The following is a 24333-nucleotide window of genomic DNA, read 5'->3' on the forward strand; positions in this document are numbered from 1 at the left end:
AATTAAATAAGCTCAGTCTTTATCATCTGTCTTTTCTTCTGGTTTCATATGTGCCCCCAGTCCTTCTCCCTCTATCATTCTCACATTTAGCTTCAATCAGTGTACTTACATTATTGTGCTACAGTTAGGTAGTATTGTGCTATCCGTTTCTGAATTTTTACAATCAATTCTGTTGCACAATCTATATCCCTTCAGCACCAATTACCCAATCTCTGCCCCTGTTTCTATCTCCTGATAACCTGTGTTCTTAACTGAAATTCTCCATGTTTGTTCATTAATATTAGTTTATATCAGTGAGACCATACAGTATTTGTCCTTTTGTTTCTGGCTAATGCTTCATAACTTTATTCTGTCTTACAGATGCATAATATTCCATCATATATATATACCACAGCTTATTTAGCCACTCGTCCATTGATGGATGTTTGAGCTCTTTCCACCTCTTGGCAATTGCAAATAATGTGGCTATAAACATTGGTGAGCAAATGTCCGTTTGTGTCCATACCCTCATGTCCTCTGATTAGATACCTAACAATGGGATTGCTGGATCATATGGCAATTCTATACTTAGCTTCCTGAGTAATAGCCAAACTGCTTTCCATAGCAATTTGTGTACAAGTTCTTTACTTCCTTGACTAGATTTATTCCCAGATATTTGACTCTTTTAGGTGCTATTGTAAGTGCATTTAAAAAAATATTTTTATTATTAGATCTCACACACATATGGGCCATACATGGTGTGCAATCAGTGACTCACAATATCATTGCATTGTTGTATATTCATCACCATCATCATTTTTTAGAACATTTGCATCATTCCAGAAAAAGAAATAAAAAGAAAAAAGAAAAATATCATACATACCATACTCCTTACTCCTCCGTCTCGTTGACCCACTAGTATTGCTATCTACACAATTTATTTTACCCTTGTCCCCCCATTGTATATTTACTTTTTATCCATTTTTTTTTACTCATATGTCCATACCCTGGATGAAAGGAGAAACAGACCTAAGATTTTCACAATCACACAGTCACATTGTAAATGTTATTTCTTTATACAATCGTCTTCAAGAATCAAGGCTACCAGAACACAGTGCAGCAGTTTCAGTGCTTCCCACCAACCACTCCAGTACACAATAAACTAAAACAGGATATCTCTATAATGCATAAGAATAACCACCAGGATTCCGTCTTGACTGTGTATGAAATCTCTCACTCAGTGAAACTTTATTTTATCTCATTTCTCTCTTCCCTCTGTTGGTCAAGTAGCCCTTCTCAATCCCTTGATTCTGGGTCCTGGCTCATCCTGGGATTTCTGTCCCACATTGCCAGGGATATTTACACACCTTGGAGTCAGTCATGTCCCATGTAGTGGGCAGAGCAGTGAATTCACCTGTTGAGTTGGCTTAGCTAGAGAGGCTACATCTGTGCATCAAAAGAAGTTCTCTGTGGGTGACTCTTAGGAATAATTTTTAAGTAGGCTTAGCTTATCTTTGGCATATTGATTTGATTGTCCCAGCTGCTTGCAGGAATATCAGAAATTCTCCAAATGAGGAATTTGAATATTTCCTCCTTTCTCCCCTGTCCCCCAAGGGGACTTTGCAAATACTTCTTTATTCACTGTCCAGATCACGCTGGGATATATCGGGGCATCACACTAACCTGGAAAAGCCAAGAAAATCTCATGCCCTATTCAAGGTTCCATGTAGTTATGGTGTACAGTTAAATTGACTATAGAAGTTAAATTAGGAAATCCACTACCCAAATGATAAATTTTGTACCAAATAAACATCGCTCCCTTTGGTCTGACACAGAAAGTTGAGGTTTTAAAATGTGGATGATATGATCCTTAACCCTGTATTCTGATCTACCCCAGTCCAGTCCAGATCACCTTCCTTCATGTCTCTACTCAAAGGCTGAACACTTTTTTCAGTTTTTTAAATAGTTCGTATATGGGGTACTGCTGACTTTCATGCTTTTAGAGCTCTAACTCTGAGTCTCAGGTGTCACTTAAATACCTGAAGTTTCTGGGAATAGCCAGATTATAAGCAAACAGCTCAGTATCTCAGAATTTAGAAATAACAGCTATAACTCATGAATATATGTGATTACTGTAAGTGCTTACAATCTAGGATCCTTTACAATAGGCCCCAACTGATAACCCATGTTCTTCATTTCAGTTCACTGTGTTTTTATATTATGGTTAGTTCATATGATTGAGGCATGATAATATTTGTCTTTTTGTTCCTGACTTTCATTCAAAATACAGTCCTTAAAGTTCACACACCTAGTTGCATTCCTCACTTCATTCCTTCCTATGGCTGCTCAGTAGTCCATTCTATGAATATGCTATAGTTCCCTCTTCCGTTCCGCAGTCATTGTACCATGAGGCCACCTCCATCCATTGTGGATCTGAACACTGCTTCCAGAACCACCCAGTGTGCACATATCCATTCGTGTCCCCACACTCAGTTCCTGCAGGTATAGACTGAGCAATGGGTTTCAGGATCATATAGCTACCCCAGATCTAGCCTCCTGTGGAACCACCACCCTGCCCTCCAAAGTGCTGCACTTCTCATTTCCCTACCAACAGTGAATAGGCGCATCTATTTTTCCACATTTTAATTAGCATTTGTTTCTGTTCATTTTTTTAAAACTTTTTTATATTGTATAATCTAATACATATACAAAGCAAAGAAAGGAAAAAGCAATAGTTCAAAGTACTCTGCAACAAGTAGTTATAGGACTGATCCTGGAGTTTTTCATGGGCTACCATATGACCCTCTCAGGTTTCTTCTAGCTGCTCCTAAATATAGGAGGCTAGAAGGCATAAATATTTTTTATTATCAGAACAGACTTTTTTTTTCTTTTTTGTAAATAATATGTATACAAAAAAGCAATAAGTTTCAAAGCACAGCACCATGATTAATTGTAGAACACATTTCAGAGTTTGGCATGGATTGCAATTCCACAATTTTAGGTTTTTACTTCTAGCTGCTCTAAATACTGGAGACTAAAAGAAATCTCAGTGTAATGATTCAGCAATCATATTCATTTGTTAAGTCCTATCTTTTCTGTATAACTCCACCATCACTTTTCATCTTTCTGTCCCTCTGTTTAGGGTTGTTTGGGCTATGGCCATTCTAACTTCTTCATGTTTGAAGGGTCTGTCAATAAATATGGGGTAGGGAGATGGAACTAGATGATGTTCTGGAGAGGCTGGGCCCTCTAGGTTTCAGGACTTATCTGGTCCAGGGACCATCTGGAGGTTGTAGGTTTCTGGAAAGTTAGCCTACTACGTAGAACCTTTGTAGAATTTTATATTGCCGTAGGTGTCCTTTAGGATTGGCTGGAATGGTCCTGTTTGGGGGTTGGCAGGTTATGATAGATAGCAAGGTCTAACTGAAGCTTGCTTAAGAGCGACCTTCAGAGTAGCCTCTCAACTCTATTTGAAATTTCTCAGCCACTGATACTTTATTAGTTACACTTCTTTTCCCTGTTTTGGTCAGGATGAATTGTTGATACTACAATGCCAGGGCTGGACTTATCCCTGGGAGTCCTCTTTCCACACTGCCAGGGAGACTTTCACCCTTGGATGTCATGTTCCACGTAGAGGGAGAGGGCAATGATTTCACTTGCAGAGTTGGGCTTAGAGAGAGTGAGGCCACATGTGAGCAACAACAGAGGTCCTCCAGAAGTAACTCTTAGTCATACCTATAGGTAGGCTAAGCTTCACTGCTACCTACATAAGCTTCACAAAGAGTAAGCGTCAAGATGAAGGGCTTGGCCTATTGATTTGTGTGTCCCTAAAGTTTGGCACATTATCAGGAAATTCCCTGTTGGTAAAATTAAAAATAGTTCTGTATTTTTTCTCTCCTCCCTCAAGGAACTTTGCCAGTACTTTTTGATGATCTGCTTAATATACTCTAGGATGTATCCAGACATTACATTAAGCTATACAGGATTAAAGGACCTCTTTCTTATTCCGGACGCCTGTGTTTCAATTGTTCAAATGAGCTATACAAATAGATTGAGTTAGATTATGTGCTACAGAAAATTTAAGTTACAGACGAAATAAAGCTTTCTCCCTTTGGTCTCAAATAGTATGTGTGGTTCTAAAATATAGACAATGCCTTTGTTACTCTTCTGCTCTGAATTACTTTAACCCTGACCTGATTGGCTTCGTTCTTATCTCTAGATTAAGGTTTTATATATATATATTTTTATATTTATATAAAGCTGGTTTATATATATATATATAAAACAGCTTCTCAAAATCCAGAAATAATAATTACCAGTCTGCACTAAATGTGTCTGCTATGAAAGCTTACAATCTAGGTCCCTGTTTTCTTATAAGTGTTTTCTAAAGGAGACTATACTGTAATTGTTCTTTCATTTCTGACTTATTTTGCCTCACCCACATGTTCCACACATTCATTCACATCTTTGAATATCTCATGTCATTGTTCCTTTTTTGGTAGCAGCACAACATTCAATCATATGTGTACACCATTATTTGCCAATTTATTTCTCATTCAGTGCATCCTTTAGCCACCTGCATTCAGCAGGCATCATGTATAGTGCCCAAAGTCCACAGTCCATCAACACTCTCAATTTTAGATAATTTAGTTGTTCCCAAGAAAGAGATAACCAATAAACACACCCTCACCAAGTAGAAAATCTAAACCTCCTTTAACCCTTGTCCCTCCCCCCATTATTTACCTCTGCTGTTGCTGTGGTAGTACTGATGTTTTCTTTTTAAACATAGCCCATAGCATGCAATAGTAGTTTTCCCTCTGTATCCTGGACTTAAACATTCTTTGTACACGAATCATACCTTTGAAGTAGTTCTTGCAAGAAGTTATTTATATTTCTAGTGTTAATCAATACAATGCATAGGACTGTACCCCTTTCAATCTTGTTCATCTTCAATATGGTAATACTTATAGACCCATCAGAGACCTGCCTTCACTTCTATCTATTCGCTTACGTTTGAGTTCAACCTCATTAGCTAACCTTTCACTCATCTCTAGCTTCTATGTATCTCTAAGTCCCCTATATTCAGTATTGTAAGCCTCTGATTTTACCTTTACCATGGTCATAAAAGTGGAATCAGACAGTATCTATCCTTTTATGTCTGGCTTATTTCACTCAGCATTATGTCCTCAAGTCCCATGCATCTTGTCATGTGCTTCAGGATGTCATTTCTCCTTACTGCTGCATAATATTCCGTCATATGTATATACCACATCTTGTTATGTATATACCACATCTTGTTAATCCACTCATCTGTTGATGGGCATTTGGTTTGTTTCCATCTTTGGGCAATTGTGAATTCTGTGTCATTGCTTTCAGCTCTAGGTTATATACCAAGTAGTGCTATCGCCGGGTCATAGGGAAACTCGAAATTTAGTTTCCTCAGGAACCACCAAACTGCCTTCCATAGTGGCTGCACCATTATACATTCACATCAGCAGTGCATAAGTGTCCCAATTTCTCCACATCCTCTCCAACATTTATAGTTTCCTGTTTGTTTAATAGCAGCTGTCCTTATAGGTGTGAAGTCATATTTCATTGTAGTCGTAATCTGTATTTCCCTTTTAGCCAGTGAAAATGAACATATCTTCATGTGCTTTTCAGCCATCTGTATTTTTCTCCAGAATAATGCCTATACATATTTTTAGCCCATTTTATAATTGGGTTGTTTGTTCTTTTGTTGTTGAGTTGTATGATTTCTTTGTGTATAACAGATTATCAAAACTTTATCCGACTTTATAATAGTTTTTTATTTTAATTTTTTTAAACATAACATACAAACACAAACATTCTTACCATGTGATCATTCCATTCTTGCTATATAATCAATAGTTCACAATATAATCATTTAGTTGTATATTCACCATGATCATGATCATTTTGTAGAACATTTGCATCAATTCAGAAAAAGAAATAAAAACAAAAAAGAAAAAACTCATACATACCATACCCCTTACCCTTCCCTCTCACTGACAACTAGTATTTCCATCTACCCAATATATTCCAATATATTTTAGCCTTTGTTTCCCCTGTTTTTTTCTATACCCCTTATAACCCCCTTTCATTGATCAATAGAATTTCGTTCTACTATATTTATTTTTACATTTATTCCCTCTATTATTTATTTATTTATTTTTAATTTAAGTTTTACTCATCTTTCCATGCCATAGATAAAAGGAGCATCAGAAACAAGGTTTTCGCAATCACACAGTCACGTTGCGAAAGATTTATCATTATGCAATCATCTTCAAGAAACATGGCTACTGGAGCACAGCTCTATATTTGCAGGTACTTACCTCCAGCCTCTCCAGTGTACCTTAACTAAAAAGATGCTATTTATATAATGCATAAGAATAACCTCCAGGATAACTTCTTGACTCAGTTTGAAATCTCTAAGACATTGACACTTTATTTATTCTCATTTCTCTCTTCCCCCTTTTGGTCAAGAATGTTTTCTCAGTCCCTTCATACTAAGTTCCAGGTCATTCTAAGATTTCTGTCTGATGTTGGCAGGAAGGCTTACACCCTTGGGAGTCATGTCCCATGTAGAGAGGGGGAGGGCAGTGAGTTTGCTTATGTCCTCAGTTCTTAACTGAAACTGCCCAAGTTCATTCATTAATGTTAGTTCATATCAGTGAGACCATACAGTATTTGTCCTTTAGTTTCTGGCTAATCTCACTCAGCATAAGGTCCTCAAGGTCCATCCAGTTGTTATATGCTTCCTGACTTTATTCTGTCTTACAGCTGCATAATATTCCATCGTATGTATATACCACAGCTTGTTTAGCCACTCGTCTGTTGATGGACATTTGTTCAGTTTCCATCTCTTGTCAATTTTAAATAATGCTGCTATAAACGTTGGTGTGCAGTTGTCTGTTTGTGTCCTTGCCATCATGTCCTCTGCATAGATATCTAGCAATGGTATTGCCAGATCATATGGCAATTCTATACTTAGCTTCCTAAGGAACTGCCAAACTGCTTTCCACAGCAGTTGTATCATTTTACATTCCCACCAACAGTGGATGAATGTGCCTCTTTCTCCACATCCTCTCCAGCACTTGTTGTTTTCTGTTTTATTGATAATGGCCATTCTGGTGGGTGTGAGATGATATCTCATTGTGGTTTTGATTTGCATTTCCCTGATAGCCAGGGAGTTGAGCATCTTTTCATGTGCCTTTTAGCCATTTGTATTTCCTCTTCTGAGACATGTCTGTTCAAGTCTTTTGTCCATTTTATAGTTGGGTTGTTTGACTTTTTGTTGTTGAGGTGAACAGTCTCTTTACATATTCTGGATACTTGTTCCTTATCTGATATATTGTTTCCAAATATTGTCTCCCATAGTGTAGGCTGTCTTTTTACTTTCTTGACAAAGTTCTTTGATGCACTAAAGTGTTTAATTTTGAGGAGTTCCCATTTCTTTCTTTCTTTCTTCAGTCCTCATGCTTGGGGTGTAAGATCTGGGAAACTGCCTCCTATTATAAGTTTTATACAATATTTCCCTACATTTTTTTCTAAAAGTTTTCATGGTTTTAGATCTAATGTTTAGGTCTTTGATCCATTTCAAATTAATTTTTGTATAGTGTGTGAGATATGGATCCTCTTTTGTTGTTTTGCATGTGGAAATCCAGTTGTCTAGGCACCATTTATTGAAGAGACTGTTCTGTCCCTGGTTGGCTTGAATGCCTTATCAAAGATCAAATGTCCATAGATGAGAGGATCTATATCTGAATACCCTATTTGATTCCATTGGTCAGTATATCTATCTTTATGTTTATAGCATCCTGTTTTGACCTCTTGTAGCTTTATAATACAGTTCAAATTCAGGTAGTTTGAGGCCTCTTAATTCATTTTTTTCTCAGTGTATTTTTAACTATTCGGGGCACCCTGCCCTTCCAGATAAATTTGGTTATTGGTTTTTCTATTCCTGAAAACTAAGTTTTGGGAATTTTAATTGGTATTGCATTGAATCTGTAAATCAATTTAGGCAGACTTGACATCTTAACTGTATTTAGTCTTCTAATCCAGGAACACAGTATGTCCATCCATTTATTTAAGTCTTTTGTGATTTCCTTTAGCAATTTCTTATAGTTTTCTTTGTATAGGTCTTTTGTGTCTTTTGTTAAATTTATTCCTAAATATTATATTCTTTTGGTTGCTATTTTAAATGGAATTTTTTTCTTGATTTCCCCCTCAAATTGCATATTACTAGTGTATAGAAGCACTGCAGATTTTTCAGTGTTGGTCTTGTAACCTGCCACTTTGCTGTACTCATTTATTAGCTCTAGTAGTTTTACTGTGGATTTTTGGGGGTTTATGATATATAGTATCATATCTGCAAACAGTGAGAGTTTTACTTCTTCCTTTCCAATTTTGATGCCTTGTATTTATTTTTCTTGTTTTATTGCTCTGGCTAGAAGTTCCAATGCAATGGACAGTGGACATCCTTGTCTTGATCCTAATCTTAGGAGGAAAATTTTCAGTTTTTCCCTGTTGAGGATGATATTAGCTGTGGGTTTTTCATGTATTCCCTTTATCATTTTGAGGAAGTTCCCTTCTCTTCCTATCCTTTGAAGTGTTTTCAGCAAGAAAGGATATTGAATTTTGTCAAATGCGTTTTCTGCATCAATTGAGATGATCATCTCTTTTTTCTGCTTTGATTTGTTGATATGTTGTATTACATTAATTGATTTTCTTATGTTGAATCATCCATGCATACCTGGGATGATACCTACTTGGGCATGGTGTATAATTCTTTTAATGCACTATCTGATTTGATTTGCAAGAATTTTGTTGAGGATTTTTGCATTTATATTCATTGAAGAGATTCGTTTGGATATTTTTATATCTATGTTCATCGAAATTGGTCTGCAATTCTCTTTCCTTGTAGCATGTTTGTCTTACTTTGGTATGAGGGTGATAATGGTTTTATAGAATGAGTTAGATAGCCTTCCCACCTCTTCAATTTTTTTGAAGAGTTGATCAGGATTGGTACTAATTCTTTCTTGAATGTTTGGTGGAATTCACCAAATTCTACCAAAGCCATCTGGTCTTAGATTTTTCTTTTTTGGGAGCTTCTTAATGACTGGTTCAGTTTCTTTACTTGTCATTGGTTTGCTGAGGTCACCTATTTCTTCTTGAGTTAATGTTCATCGTTCATGCCTGTCTAGGAAGTTGTCCATTTCATCTATGTTGTCTAGTTTATTAGCATAAAGTTAATAGTATCGTCTCATTACTTCCTTTATTTCTGTGGAGTCAGTGATTATGTCTCCTCTTCCATTTCTGATTTTATTTGTTTGCATCCTCTCTTTTCTTATTGTCAATCTTGCTAAGGGTCTATCAATCTTATTGTTTTTCTCATAAAACCAACTTCTGGTTTTGTTGATTTTCTCGATTGTTTTCATGTTCTCCATTTCATTTATTTCAGTTCTGATCTTCATGTTTCTTTCCTTTTGCATGTATTTGGGGGTAATTTGCTGCTCTTTCTCTAGTTTTTCCAAGTGAACAGTTAATTCCTTGATATTTGTTCTTTCTTCTTTTTTGATATAGGCATTTAGGGCAATAAATTTCCCTCTTAGCACTGCCTTTGCTGCATCCCATATGTTTTGATATGTTGTATTTTCATTTTCATTTGCCTCGAGACATTTTGATTTCTCTCATAATTTCTTCCTTGACCCACTGGTTGTTTAATAGTGTGCTGATGAGCCTCCATATCTTTGTGAATTTTCTGGCACTCTGCCTATTATTGATTTCCACCTTCATTCCTTTATGATCTGAGAAAGTGTTTTGTATGATTTCAGTCTTTTTAAATTTATTGAGACTTGCTTTGTGACCCAGCATATGGTCTGTCCTTGAGAAAGATCCATGAGCACTTGAGAAAAAGGTATATCCTGGTGTTGTGGGGTGTAATGTTCTATAAATGTCTGCTAAGTTCAGCTGATTTATTGTATTTTTCAAATTCACTGTTTCTTTATTGATCCTCTGTCTAGACATTCTGTCCATTGATGAGAGTGAGGAATTGATGTCTCCAACTATTATGGTAGATGTGTCTATTTCTCCTTTCAGTGTTTTCAGTGTTTGCCTCATGTATTTTCGAACATTCTGGCTCGGTGCATAAATGTTTATGATTGTTATGTCTTCTTGTTGAATTATTCCTTTTATTAATATATAGTGTCTTTCTTTGTCTCTTTTAAGTGTTTTACATTGGAAGTCTAATTTGTTGGATATTAATATAGGTACTCCTCCTCTTTTCTGATTGTTATTTGCATGAAATATCCTTTCCAAAGCTTTCACATTCAATGTGTGTTTATCCTTGGGTCTAAAATGTGTCTCCTGTAGACATCATATAGATAGATCCTGTTTTTTAAACCATTCTTCCAGTCTGTGTTTTTTGATTGGAGAGTTTAATCCATTAATATTTAGTGTTATCCATGTACGGGCAGTACTTTCTTCTACTGTTTCTCCTTTTGGAGTTTATATGCATATCTAATTCTGCTTTTTTCCCCCTTTTCTCATAGTCTTCATTTCTATACTCTTCTTCACACCTCTCTCTCCTGTCTTTTCCTATCTGTCTCTTGTGCTTCCTTTCTTATTTCTTATTTTTTTTTAGGTTTAAATTTTTTTAAACGTTGCAACATACATGTATTCTTACCCTATGATCATTCTGTTCTTGGTATATAATAAAAAAATTACAATATCATCACCATGATCATTTCTTAGAACATTTGCATCAATTCAGAAAACGAAATGAAAAGACAAAAGAAATAAACGTGTACATACCATACCCCTTATCCCTCCCTCTTGTTAACTACTAGTATTTCCATCTACCAATATATTTTAGCGTTTGTTTCCCCTATTTTTTTCTATACCCCTTACCACTCTCTTTCGTATTTCTTGTAGAATCTGTCTTTTGGTCACAAATTCCTCAGTGATTTTTGTCTAAAATATTTTAATTTCCCCCTCAGTTTTGAAGGACAATTGTGCTGAATATAGAATTCTTGGGTGGCAGTTTTTCTGTTTTAGTATCTTAAATATATCATACTACTGTCTTCTCACTTACATGGTTTCTGCTGAGAAATCTACACATGTTCTTATTGGGCTTCCCTTGTATGTGATGGATTGCTTTTCTCTTCCTGCTTTTAAAATTCTCTTTCTCTTTGTCAGCTGACATTCTGATTATAAGTGTCTCAGAGTACATCTATTCAGTTCTATTCTGTTTGGGCTCCACTACACTTCTTGGATCTGTAATTTTCAGTCTGTCATAAGAGTTGGGAAATTTTCAGTGATAATTTTATCCATTAGTTTTTCTCCTCCTTTTCCCTTCTCTTCTCCTTTTTTGATACCCAAAACTTGTATATTCATGCGCTTCATGTTTTCATTCCATTCCCTGAGTCCCTGCTCATATTTCTACTGTCTTTTCCCTATATTTTTCTTTTACAGGATACTTTTAGGTATTCAGGGCACCCTGCCCTTCCAGATAAATTTGGTTATTGGTTTCTGTATCTCTGAAAAGTAAGTTTTTACAATTTTAATTTGTATTGCATTGAATCTCTAAATCAGTTGTGTAGAATTAACATCTTAACTATATTTAATCTTCCAGTGCATGAACACAGTATGCCCTTCCATTTATTTATGTCTTCTGTGATTTCTTTTAAAAATTTCTCATAGTTTTCTCTGCATAGGTCTTGTCTCTTTAGTTAAGTTTATTCTTAAATATTTTATGCTTTCATTTGCAATTGTAAATGGAATTTTTTTCATGATTTCCCCCTCAGATTGTTCATTACTAGTGTATAGAAACACTACAGATTTTTGAGAGTTGATCTTGTAACCTGCTCCCTTGCTGTACTCATTTATTAGTTCTTATAATTCTGCTATGGTTTTTTGTGGGGTTTTAGAAATATAGTATCATATCATCTGCAAACAGTGATAGTTTTACTTCTTCCTTTCTGATTTTGATGCCTTGTATTTCTTTTTCTTGTCTAATTGCTCTGGCTAGAACTTCCAACACAATGTTGAATAAAAGTGGGGATAGTGGGCATTCTTGTCTTGTTCCTAATCTTAGGGGGAAAGTTTTCATATTTTCCCTGCTGAGGATGATTTTAGCTGTGGGTTGTTCATATATTCCCTTTATCATGTTGAGTAAGTCCCTTCTATTACTATCCTTTGAAGTGTTTTCAACAGGAAAGGATGTTGAATTTTGTCAAATGCCTTTTCTACATCAATCACGATGCTCATGCAGTTTTTCTGCTTCGATTTATTGAAATGGTGTATAACATTAATTGATTTGATTATATTGAACCATCCTTGTATACCTAGGATGAATTCTACTTGGTCATGATGTATAATTCTTTTAATATCCTACTGGGTTTGATTTGCAAGAATTTTGTTGAGGATTTTTGCATCTATATTCATAGGAGAGATTGTTCTGTAATTTTCTCTTTTTGTAATGTCTTTGGCATTTTTATGAGGGTGATGTTGGCTTCATTGAATGAGTTAGGTTACTTTCCCTCCTTTTCAATTTTTTTGAAGAGTTTGAGCAGAACTGGTCCTAATTCTTTATTGAATGTTTGGTAGAATTCACATGTGAAGCCATCTGGTTGGTCCTGGACTTTTCTTTTGGGGGAGCTTCTTAATGACTGTTTCAATTTCTTTATTTGTTGTTGGTTCCTTGAGGTCATCTATTTCTTCTTAAGTCAGTGTGGGTTGTTCATTCCTTTTTAGGAAGTTGTCCATTTCATTTACATAGGTGTGTTTATTAGCATAAAGCTGTTCATAGTATCCTCTCATGACTTCCTTTATTTCTGTGGGGTCAGTGGTTATGTCTCCTTTTCCATTTCTGATTTTATTTATTTGCATCCTCTCTCTTCTTCTTTTGCCAACTTCACTAAGGGTCCATCAATCTTATTGATTTTGTCACAGAACCAACTTCTTGTTTTGTTGATTTTCTCGATTGTTTTCATGTTCTCAATTTCATTTATTTCTGCTCTAATCATCATGATTTCTTTTGTTTTGCTTGATTTTGGGTTAGTTTGCTTTTCTTTCTCTAGTTCTTCCAAATGGACAGGTAATTCCTCGATTTTTGCTCTTTCTTCTTTTTTTTTTTTTTTTTTTTACCCTTTTTTTTTTATTTTTATTTTTATTTTTTTATTAATTAAAAAAAGAATTAACAAAACAATTAGAAATCATTCCAATCTACATGTACAATCAGTAATTCTTAATAACATCACATAGTTGCATATTCATCATTTCTTAGTACATTTGCATCAATTTAGAAAAAGAAATAAAAAGACAACAGAATAAGAATTAAAACAATAATAGAAAGAAAAAAAAACAAAAAAAACAAAAACAAAAAACCTATACCTCACATGCAGCTTCATTCAGTGTTTTAATATAATTGCATTACAATTGGGTAGTATTGTGCTGTCCATTTCTGAGTTTTTATATCCAGTCCCGTTGTACAGTCTGTATCCCTTCATCTCCAATTATCCCTTCTCTCTTTTTTTTTTTTTTAATTAACGGAAAAAAAGAAATTAACCCAACATTTAGAGATCATACCATTCTACACATGCAATCATTAATTCTTAACATCATCACATAGATGCATGATCATCATTTCTTAGTACATTTGCATTGGTTTAGAAGAACTAGCAACATAACCGAAAAAGATATAGAATGTTAATATAGAGAAAAAAATAAAAGTAATAATAGTAAAATCAAAACAAAACAAAACAAAACAAAACAAAAACCTATAGCTCAGATGCAGCTTCATTCAGTGTTTTAACATGATTACTTTACAATTAGGTATTATTGTGCTGTCCATTTTTGAGTTTTTGTATCTAGTCCTGTTGCACAGTCTGTATCCCTTCAGCTTCAATTACCCATTGTCTTACCCTGTTTCTAACTCCTGCTGAACTCTGTTACCAATGACATATTTCAAGTTTATTCTCGAATGTCTGTTCACATCAGTGGGACCATACAGTATTTGTCCTTTAGTTTTTGGCTGGATTCACTCAGCATAATATTCTCTAGGTCCATCCATGTTATTACATGGTTCATAAGTTTATCTTGTCTTAAAGCTGAATCCATTCTGCCATTCTATGTCTTTTGATTGGGAAATTCAGTCCATTAACTTTTAGTGTTATTACTGTTTGGATAATATTTTCCTCTACCATTTTGGCTTTTGTATTATATATATCATATCTGATTTTCCTTCTTTCTACACTTTACTCCATACCTCTCTCTTCTGTCTTTTCGTATCTGACTCTAGTGCTCCCTTTAGTATTTCTTGCAGAGCTGGTCTCTTGGTCACAAATTCTCTCAGTGACTTTTTGTCTATAAATGTTTTAATTTCTCCTTCATTTTTGAAGGACAATTTTGCTGGATATAGGAGTCTTGGTTGGCAGTTTTTCTCTTTTAGTGATTTAAATATATCATCCCACTGTCTTCTAGCTTCCATGGTTTCTGCTGAGAAATCTACACATAGTCTTATTGGGTTTCCCTTGTATGTGACAGATTGTTTTTCTCTTGCTGCTTTCAAGATCCTCTCTTTCTCTTTGACCTCTGACATTCTAACTAGTAAATGTCTTGGAGAACGCCTATTTGGGTCTATTCTCTTTGGGGTGCGCTGCACTTCTTGGATCTGTATATTTAGGTCTTTCATAAGAGTTGGGAAATTTTCAGTGATAATTTCTTCCATTAGTTTTTCTCCTCCTTTTCCCTTCTCTTCTCCTTCTGGGACACCCACAACACGTATATTTGTGCGCTTCATATTGTCATTCAGTTCCCTGATTCCCTGCTCAAGTTTTTCCATTCTTTTCCCTATAGTTTCTGTTTCTTTTTGGAATTCAGTTGTTCCATCCTCCAGTTCACTAATTGTAGCTTCTGTCTCTTTAGATCTACCATTGTAGGTATCCACTGTTTTTTCCATTTTTTCTTCTTTGTCCTTCACTCCCACAAGTTCTGTGATTTGTTTTTTCAGATTTTCTATTTCTTCTTTTTGTTCAGCCCATATCTTCTTCATGTCCTCCCTCAATTTATTGATTTGGTTTTTGAAGAGTTTTTCCATTTCTGTTCGTATATTCAGCATTAGTTGTCTCAGCTCCTGTATCTCATTTGAACTATTGGTTTGTTCCTTTGATTGGGCCATATCTTCAATTTTCCGAGCGTCATCCATTATTTTCTGCTGGTGTCTGGGCATTTGATCAGATCTCCCTGGGTGTGGGACCCAGCTGGTTGAAAGGTTTTTCTGTGGAATCTCTGGGCTCTGTTTTTCTTTTCCTGCCCAGTAGGTGGCGCTCGTGGCGGTCGTTTGTCTGCGGGGCAGTCGGCCCGGGAAACCGCGCGTGGAGGCGGGGGTCGCTGGCCGTGGCTTGGGGGAGTGCCGGTCCAAATTGCCCAGCTGGCCCGAGACGCCAAGCGTGACGGGAGGGCCCCGCTATCCAATGTTCCCAGTCAGACCGGGGAGCCACGTGCGTGGAGGGGACCCCAGACGCCAGCCACCCCAGCCGGGAAAACGTGCACCCCTCGGGTATCTCACAGCAGTGGATTCTCCCTACCCGTTCAGCCGTTCCAGAATGGGGTACGCTGTCTTTTTTGGTCTCTGTCGTGACTCCGGGAGCTGTTTTGTATTGTTTCTGTTTCTTTAGTTGCTTTTCTGGAGGAGGAACTAAGACCCGCGCGTCTTACTAAGCCGCCGTCTTCTCCGGAAGTACCTCTTCTTTTTTGATATAGGCATTTTGGGCAATACGTTTTCCTTTTAGTCCTGCCTTTGCTGCATCCAGTAATTTAGATATATAGTGTTTTCATGTTCATTTGCCTCAAGATATTTACTGATTTCCCTTGTAATTTCTTCCTTGACCCACTGGTTGTTTAATAGTGTGTTGATGAGCCTCTATATATGTATGGATTTTCTGGTACTCTACCTATTATTGATTTCCACCTTCATTCCTTTATAATGTGAGTGTTTTGTGTGATTTCAATCTTTTTAAATTTATTGAGACTTGCTTTGTGACACAGCATATGGTCTATCCTTGAGAATGACCCATGAGCACTTGAGGAAAAGGTATATACTGGTGTTGTGGGGTGTAATGTTCTATAAATGTCTGTTAAATTCAGCTGATTTATTGTATTATTCAAATTCTCTGTTTCTTTATTGATCCTTTGTCTAAACATTCTGTCCATTGATGAGAGTGGGGAATTCAATTCTCCAACTATTATGGTAGATGTTTCTACTTCTCTTTTCAGTGTTTCCCTCGTGTATTTTTGAGCATTCTGGTTTGGTGCATAAATATTCATGGTTGTTATGTCTTGTTGTTGAATTGTTTCTTTTATTAATAGATAGTGTCCTTCTTTGTCTCTTTTAACTGTTTTGCACTTGAAGTCTAACTTGTTGGATATTAGTATAGCTCCTCCTGCTGTTTTCTGATTATTTGTGTGAAACATCTTTTCCCAATCTTTAACTTTCAACCTATGTTTATCCTTGTGTCTAAGATGTGTCTCCTTTAGACAACATATTGATGGGTCCTGTTTTTTCAATCCATTCTGCCAGTCTATGTCTTTTGAGTGAGGAGTTTAATCCATTAACAGTTAGTGTTATTACTGTACGGGCAGTAGTTTCTTCTACCATTTTGCCTCTTGGATTTTATATGTCATGCCTAATTTTCCTTCTTTTTACCTTTACTAATAGTCTTCATTTCTACACTCTTGTCCACACCTGTCTCTCCTGTCTTTACATATCTGTCTCTTGTGCTCTCTTTAGTATTTATTGCAGAGCTGATCTCTTGGTCACAAATTCTCTCAGTGATTTTTTGCTTGAAAATGTTTGCATTTCCCCTCTTATTTGAAGGACTGTTTTCCTGGATAGAGAGTGTTGGTTGGCGGTTTTTCTCTTTGTTAATTTAAGTATATTATCCCCCTGTCTCCTCGCCTCCATGGTTTCTGCTGAGAAATCTACACATAGTCTTATTGGACTTCCCTTGTGTGTGATGGATTCCTTTTCTCTTGCTGCTTTCAAGATTGTTTCTCTTTGACATCTGACATTCTGATCAGTAAGTGTCTTGGAGTACTTCTGTCTGGATCTGTTCTGTTTGGGGTACACTGTACTTCTTGGATCTGTAATTTTAAGTGTTTCATAAGAGCTAAGAAATTTTCTGTGGTAATTTCCTCCATTAGTTTTTCTCCTCCTTTTCCCTTCTCTTCTGCTTCTGGAATACTCACAACACATATATTCATGTGCTTCATTTTGTCATTCAGTTCCCTGAGTGCCTGCTCATATTTTTCCATTTTTTTCCTTATATTTTCTTTTGCTGGTCGGATTTCAGATGTACTGTCCTCCTGTTCCCTAATCCTATGTTCTGCCTCTTGAAACCTGACATTGTAGGCTTCCATTGTTTTTTTCATCTCTTCTACTGTGCCTTTCATTCCCATAAGTTCCATGATTTGTTTGTTCAGACTTTAGATTTCTTCTTTTTTGTTAATTCTTTGCCTTTTTTATGTTCTCTCAATTCACTGGTTTGATTTTTGATGATGTTTTCCATGTCTGTTCAAATATTCTGAATTAGTTGTTTCAATTCCTGTATCTCATTTGATGTGTTCGTTTGTTCCTTTGTGTGGGCCATAACTTCAGTTTACCTAATGTGATTCATTATTTTTTGCTGGCGTCTAGGCATTTAACTGCCTTTATTAGATTACTTTGGAGATTGTTTTTACTTTTTTTACCTAGGATTTTCTTGCTGGATGACTTGTTCTCTATCTGTTCTTTGACATTAAGTTCAGCTTATTCTGGACCTCTAACTTAGGTTTTGTTTAACAGAGCAGAATTTTTCAGCTCCTTGGTTTTTTGTTTCTTGCTCTGCCTGTGTGGTGCCTTCACCCCCCCACCCCCCATTAGGAGGGTGTACTTAGGTATTACAGACCCCAGCCACATTTTCCCAGACCGATCTAGCCTCCTGTCAGGAGGAAAAAGTCACTGCATCTTTTTTCCCTAAGGGTGAGACCCAGCAGATTGAAAGGGTTTCCTATAAACCATTTGAGCTCTCTGTTTTTCCTGTTTTGCCCAGTATGTGGTGCTTGTCTGCCTGTAGGTCCCACTAGCATAAGGTGATGTGGTACCTTTAACTTCAGCAGCCCCTCCCTGCTGTGGGAGTGGTGGAGACAGGGAGAGGATGTAGTCTGGTTTTAATCACTTCACTTTCCAGACTCTGGGGTCTGAACTCTCGAGGAAGGGATTCTACCTGAGTTGGACCCCACCCCTCTCCTGGGGCAGGTACAAACTCCAGAGAATCACTCAAACAGGCTTAATTTTGCCTATGCCTGGGGCAGTTGAGCCCAAGAAGCCTTACAGCTGTATCCAAAGAGCATTTTAGCCATGTAAGCACAGCCACCAAAACAAAAGTGAAAAATCCTTTTCAGAGCAGGATCCCCATTCCTCAGGTTTGCCAATCAAGAGCTTAAGTTGGTACGTTGCTCTTTGTATCTCCAGGTCCTATGTGCCACCTGCTTTCCAGGGTCCAGACCTTTTCACATCTGAAACAAACCTTTGTTTTTTTTTTTTTTTCTGTCAGCCCTGCCCGCTCTGCACTGGGGTAAAAACCCGTGACCTCCACTTTTACTTGAGGTTCAGCTGAGCTGGGGGCCTAGTTTTAGTAGTAAGAATTTATTAATTAAGTCCACAATTTGAGTTTGGTTGCACTCATCCCCTGTGGCTGGTAAACTCTCTTTCCTTTCCCCTCTGGGAAGCAACCTCTGGGGGACAGTTGCTGGTCACCATGGCTTGGTGAACTCACAGTTCTGGGTGAGCTTGCAGCTGGTCCATCTGGTCCACTTGTCCAGTCAGTGAGGTGGCCCCAGCAGTTGTTCTGCACTGGTCTTGGCTATTTATTTGCTGCTCTGGAGGACGAATTAAATCACACACATTGCTAAGCCACCATCTTAGCCTCACCTCCCATTTTGTGTGTTATTGATATTGGCCATTCTGCTGGGTGTGAGATGATATCTCATTGTGGTTTTATTTGCTTTTCCCTAATAGCCAGGGATGTGGACCATCTTTCCAGGTGCCTTTTTGTCATTTGTATTTCTTCTTCTGAGAAATGTCTGCTCTTGTCTTTTGAACATTTTGTAATTGGGTTGTCTGTCTTTTTGTTGTTGAGTTGAATAATCTCTTTGTATATCTGGATACTAGACCTTTATCTGATATGTCAGTTCCACACATATCTCCTATTGTGTAGCCTGTCTTTTCTGCTTTCTTGACAAAGGTTTTTTATGCAGGAAGGTGTTTTATTTTGAGGCGTTCCCATTTCTGTCTTTCTTTCTTCTATGCTCATGCTTTGGGTGTAAGATCTGGGAAACTGCCCCCTATTGTAGGATTTGTAACAAATTTACCTACATTTTCTTCTAAAAGTTTTATGGTATTAGATCTAATGCTTAGTCTTTGATCTATTTTGAGTTAATTTTTATATAGCTTGTGAGATATAGATCTTCTTTCTTTCTTTTCCATGTGGATATCAAGCTCTAGGCACCATTTATCGAAGAGACAGTTATGTCCCACATGAATTGGCTTGACTGCCTTATCAAAGATCAATTGTTCATAGATGAGAAGGTGTACATCTGAACATTCTATTTGATTCCATTGATCAATATATCTTATCTTTTTGCCAGTATCATGCTGTTTTGACTAGTGTAATATGCTGGTTTGAAATCATGTATGTACCCTAGAAAAGCCATGCTTTAATCCTAATCCCATTTTGTAAAGGCAGCTTCTAATCCCTATTCAGCATTGTGTGTTTGAAACTGTAATTAGATCATTTTCCTGGAGATGTGATGGAATCGAGAGTGGTTGTTAAGCTGGATTAGGTGACGACATGTGTACACTCATTCAGGTGGGTCTTGATTAATTTCTGAAGTCCTGTAAATGAGGAAACATTTTGGAGAATTGGAGATTCAGAGTGTGCAGAGCAGAAAAACATAGCCATGAGAAGCAGAGTCTACCAACCAGTGACCTTTGGAGCCGAAGAGGGAAAATGCCTCCCAGAGAGCTTCATGAAACAAGAATTCAGGAGAGGAAGCTAGCAGATGACACTGTGTTTGCCATGTGCCCTTCCACTTGATAGAGAAAGCCTGAACTTCGTCGGCCTTCTTGAACTGGGCTTTCTTTCCTTGGATGCCTTAAATTGGGCATTTCTATAGACTTGTTTTAATTGGGACATTGTTTTGGCCTTGGAACTGTAGGCTAGCAACTTCTTAAGTTCCCGTTTTTTGGAAGCCTTTCCATTTCTGGTGTATTGCATTCTGGCACCTAGGAAACTAAAACGTGTAGCTTTGTAATATGCCTTAAAGTCAGGTAATGTGAGGCCTCTTACTTCATTTTTCTTTTTCAGGATACGTTTAGCTGTTTGGGGCATGCTGCCCTTCCAGACAAATTTGGTTATTGGTTTTTCTATTTCTGAAAAGTAAGTTTTTGGGATTTTAATTGGTATTGCATTGATTCTGTAAATCAATTTAGGTAGAGTTGACATCTTAACTACATTTAGTCTTCCAATCCAGGAACACGGTATGCCCTTCCATTTTTTAGGTCTTCTGTGATTTCTTTTGGCAATTTCTTGTAGTTTTCTTTGTGTAGGTCTTTTGTGTCCTTAGTTAAATTTATTCCTAAATGCTTTATTCTTTTTGTTGCTATTGTAAATGGACTTTTTTTTTCTTGATTTCACCCTCTGATTGTACATTACTAGTGTGTAGGAACGCTGCAGGTTTTTGAATGTTGATCTTGTAACCTGCCCCTTTACTGTACTCATTTATTAGTTCTAGTAGTTTTGCTGTGGATTTTTCAGGGTTTTCGACATATAGTATCATATCATCCGCAAATACTGAGAGGTTTACTTCTTGCTTTCCAATTTTGATGCCTTGTATTTCTTTTTCTTGTCTAATTGCTCTGGCTAGAACTTCCAACACAATGTCAAATAACAGTGGTGATAGTTGACATCCTTGTCTTGTTCCTGATTTTAGGGGGAAAATCAGGAACAGTTTTTCTCCATTGAGGATGATGTTAGCTGTGGGTTTTTCATATATTCCCTTTATCATGTTAAAGAAGTTCCCTTCTATTCCTATCCTTTGAAGTGTTTTCAACAAGAAAGGATGTTGAATTTTGTCAGGTGCCTTTTCTGCATCAATTGAGATGATCATGTGGTTTTTCTCCTTTGATTTGTTGATGTGGTGTGTTACCTTAATTGATTTTCTTATGTGAAATCATCCTTGCATACCTGGGATGAATTCTTCTTGGTCATGGTGTATAAAATCTTTTAATGTGGTGCTGGATTCAATTTACAAGAATTTTGTTGAGGATTTTTGCATCTATATTCATTAGAGAGATTCTGGGACACCCACAACATGTATATTCATGTGCTTCATGTTGTCATTCAATTCCCTGAGCATATTTTTCCATTCTTTCCCCTGTATTTTCTTTTGCTTGTCAGATTTCCAGTGTTCCATCCTCCACTTCACTAATCGTAACTTCTGCCTCTTGAAATCTAACATTGTAGTCTTCCATTGTTTTTTTCATCTCTTCTACTGTGCCTTTCCTTCCCATAATTTCCTTGATTTGTTTTTCAGACTTTGATTTCTTCTTTTTGTTCATTCCTTGCCTTCTTTATATCCTCCCTCAGTTCATTGATTTAATTTTTGATGAGGTTTTCCATGTCTGTTCGTACATTCTGAATTTATTGTTTCAGCTCCTGTATCTGATTTGAATTGTTGGTCGGTTCCTTGACTGGGCCATATGTTCAGTTTTCCTAGTGTGATTTGTAATTTTTTGCTGGCATCTATGCATTTAATTTCCTTAATTACTTTATTGTGGAGATTGTTTTCACTTTTTTTTTTTACCTAGGATTTTCTTGCTGGATGACTTTATTGTCGATCTGTTCTTTGAAATTCAGTTAAACTTACTGTTGATGTCTAGCTTAGATTTTGTTTAACAGAGGAGAATTTTCCAGTTCTTGTTTTTTTTTGTTTTTTGCCCTGCCTGTATGGTGCCTCTTTTTTTCCCCTTAGCAGGGTCTACTTATGTATTATCGACCTCAGCCAGATTTTCCCAGACCAAACTGGCCTCATTGTAGGAGGAAAGAGTCACCTTTGTCAGTTTTTTCTGGGGATGAGACCCTGCAGGATGAAAGATTTTCCTATGAAGCCTTGGGAACCTGTGTTTTTTCCTATCCTTTCCAGTTTGCGGCCCTTTTCTGCCTGTGCATCCCACCAGCATAAGGTGATGTACCTTTAACTTCAGCAGACTCTCCCTGCTGGTTATGTGGTTGAGACAGGGGAGAGGTTGTAGGCTGGCTTTAATGTTGTAGGCTGGCTTTAATCGCTTCAGTTTTCCAGACCCTGAAGTCTGAATTCCTTGAGGTAGGGATTCCACCTGAGCTGGGCCCCACCCCTCTCCTGGGGAGGCACAGACTCCAAACAGACTCTCAAAAAAACTTAATTCTGCCCATGCCTGGGATATTTGTAACCTGAGAAACCCTGCAGTTGTATCCAAATAGTAGTCAAGCCTGTAGAAACACAGCCACAAAAAAGAAAAGAAAAAAAAATTCCTTTTCATAAGAGGATCCCCATCCTTCATATTTGCCAATCAAGAACTTAAGTTGGTATGTTGAGTTGCGCATGTTCAGGTTCCATGTGCTGCCTGCTTTCCTTCATGGCCCAGACCCTTTCAAGTATTTTGTGCTGTCTGTTCCACAAAACCTGTTTTTTAAATTTTTTTGTCAACCCTTGCCCCTTCTGCCCTGGGACAAAACCCAGCAACCTCAGCTTTTATTTGAGGTTCAGTAAAGCTGGGTGCCTATTTTTAGTAGTCAGAATTTGTTATTTAATTCAACAATTTGAGTTTAGTTGCACTCAGACCCTGCTGCTAGTAAAGTCTCTTTCCTTTCTCCTGTGGGAACCAACCTGTGAGGAGGGGTGCCAGCTGGCACGGCTTAGGAACCTCATGGTTCTGGGTGGGCTTGCAGCCAGTCCAGATTGTGGTACGCTGTGTGTCAGGTACTGACGTGGCCCCAGCAGGTGTTCTGTCCTGTTTCTGGCTATTTACTAGCTGCTCTGGAGGGCGAACTAAATCCCACACCGCACTAAGCTGCAATCTTTGCTCCTCTTACTTTTGGTTTTCTTAGGAGTTTTTGCCTCTCTCTTCAATTCAATAAAATTTTCTTGTGTTTTGGCAGTCACAGGATCTGTTTCTTTAAAAGAACTCTTTTCTTTTTTTCAAAAGTGCCAATTTTGAACTGGCCTTTGGAGAAAAGTATTCTCCTATTTTGTGAGGTAATGTCTTGAAATGTTGCTGAAATTCTTTTGAACCTTCCTATTTAGTTTGCTTCTTAGAACTGCAGTTCTTTCATCTGAAAATTGTTCTATTTTTACTTTATGAGGATATTTACATTTTTCTGCTTTAGTTAAATTGGTTTGGACAGAAAAAGAAAACCTTTCTCTTTCTTCTGGATCCCTTTGTGCCCTTTTAGTTCTGGGTTCTTCGTCCAACATGTTCAATGTCCTGGCAAATTCTTCCTCATGCAGTTGCCTCTCCAACTCTGTATCATCAAGTTGCAATTGCTTGGTGATGGCTTCATCATTTAATCTAGAATCATCTGTATTTTGTGAAGGCTCTTTTCTTTTGCTTTCCATCATTTTCTTATCTGATCTTTGAACACTTCCAGTTCTGAAATAATCAAACAGTAAAGTGGGTGTAAGCTTTTCTTATGATAAAGGCTTATTCTAGGTCTAAGTGTTTTCTTCCTTATTTTTTTCATGTTTGAGGCTCCAAGATAACTATTTTCCTACACTCCATTCTGTTTTGATTTAAAGGCTGCCCTCTCAGAGATAAAGTCATTTTCATCTGTTTCTGAAATGTATGTAACAGGATCCCAGCATAGAATTTTACCAGGTTTAGAAGAAAATGGTAAGTTTTCCGACTGCTTTTTGGCATTTCTTACCTGCACTGTTTCCTCTGATTCTGAATCTGAAACATAGATAATCCTCTTTTTCTTGTTTGGTTGCTTCTACTTGGAGTTCATTCTTTACAAGAACTATTTACCTTGACTTCCTTTATTCCTTTTTTCACTTTTAAAGTTTCTCCATCAGCATATGATTCCTCATTCTTCTTTAGTGTTTCACTTACAAGTTTCTTTCTACTTGATATAACTTCGAAGAATTTCTGAATACCCATGGCAGCCCAAAGATTGAGGCGGGGGCAGGCAGCAGAAGAACCAGCTGTCTGCAAAATCTGTTACCAGGGCTAGGGATCCATGTGTGGCAACAACTTCT

General features: G+C 37.1%; 1 protein-coding gene across 12 annotated transcripts in view; it reads left to right on the forward strand.

The window, feature by feature from the left end:
• The window catches only part of ZGRF1 (zinc finger GRF-type containing 1), a 250677-nt gene that overhangs the window by 97481 nt on the left and 128863 nt on the right, over positions 1-24333 (forward strand). The gene's annotated exons all lie outside the window — the stretch shown is intronic.

This window comes from Tamandua tetradactyla, chromosome 24, assembly GCF_023851605.1.
Source record: "Tamandua tetradactyla isolate mTamTet1 chromosome 24, mTamTet1.pri, whole genome shotgun sequence".
NCBI classification, from domain to species: Eukaryota; Metazoa; Chordata; class Mammalia; order Pilosa; family Myrmecophagidae; genus Tamandua; species Tamandua tetradactyla.